The sequence below is a fragment of the Elephantulus edwardii genome, unplaced genomic scaffold (genome assembly GCF_000299155.1).
Source record: "Elephantulus edwardii isolate Elephantulus edwardi_28Jun2011 unplaced genomic scaffold, EleEdw1.0 scaffold00323, whole genome shotgun sequence".
NCBI lineage: Eukaryota > Metazoa > Chordata > Mammalia > Macroscelidea > Macroscelididae > Elephantulus > Elephantulus edwardii.
In genome coordinates, this window is record NW_006400073.1 from 1,724,469 (window position 1) to 1,725,701 (window position 1,233).

The 1,233-nt window shown below is 42.3% G+C and overlaps 1 pseudogene; it reads right to left on the reverse strand.

The window, feature by feature from the left end:
* Nucleotides 1-745: 745 nt before the first annotated feature.
* LOC102850288 lies at nt 746-995 on the reverse strand (annotated as a pseudogene).
* Nucleotides 996-1,233: the final 238 nt, after the last annotated feature.

A 1,233-nucleotide genomic window follows, 5' to 3' on the forward strand; every position in this document is an offset into this window, starting at 1 on the left:
CAGATGACTTCAAAGGCCTGAGGAGCTAGAATGCGGTCACACTCCTACCACTCCTGTCATCCTAGTCTTGCTCCCTGCATTCCCATCAGTCCCACACACCTGATTGCTCCTGCTCCTGGCCCTTACTTGCCTGTGCTGTTTGCTGTTGGCTTTGTTTGCAGACTTCTTCTTAAGTGACTCTCATACACTGCCCAGGCCTCAGTTTAACCATCACCTTCTCTGAAGTCTTGTCAGCACTCAAACTAAGGTAGTCCCTTGTTGTCTCAGCCAGCTCCATGGTTTCATTTTATTTCTATCCCTCTATGTCTTATCCATCTTGTCTATCTGCTATTTATCTGTTCATTCTGTGCTACATACTGTCCACGTCTGTCACTAGAAGGTACACTCCTAGAAAGCAACTTGTCTGAATCTCCTCTGGACTCACACACCTGGAGCATGGCTGTCATACAAGAGACCTTCTAGAAACACTTTCTTGATGAACAGAGGGTTTTCAGTGGTTGATTTTTTGGAAGTTGATCACCAAGATTTACTTTCTTTTGAGTTTCAGCTGTATGAATTCAAATTTCCTATCTTTTGGTTTGTACCAAGCACTCAATTGTTTGTGTCACCCAGGAACTTTTAAGTCAATGATATGCCACTATTATTTTTTCATCATCCAAAGATGCCACCACTCTTATTTGTTTTTCAGATGATCCTGGCCCATTACCCCTGACCTATTCAACCTTCCTCAAAATCCTTGATGATGCTATTTAGGATTATTTAATAGCATTTCCTTGCTGCTTTGTGCAGGTGGCTCTTGCATTGTTGCATAGACAGTTATGGGAACATCAGTTATTGCCAGACAATGACTTCCAGGGCAGCTTCGGAGTTCCTGGTCGGTGAAGTTTCTTTTCATGATAGGCCGCACTAGTGCTAAACCCAGGTTCTAGTCCTATTGATGAATATCCTCCTTCCATTGGAAACTTTCTTGGCTGGGTCCCAAATCGAAAAGGCATAATTCACTGAAGACCAAAATAGGCCAAGTCTGATTCCTGTGGAGGTGAATAAATCAACTGCTTTCTACTGACTTCCATAGAAGACTGGAATTGCCAAAGGAATGATGATCAAATATTCCAGTGACACCCAGATATTATGACATCAGAACAGTCTTTCACATAGATTCCTACTAGTTACTCTGGCCTCTGCACCTGTTGATGCTGGAAGGTGTGGTGTTATTTTTAATTATTATTATTA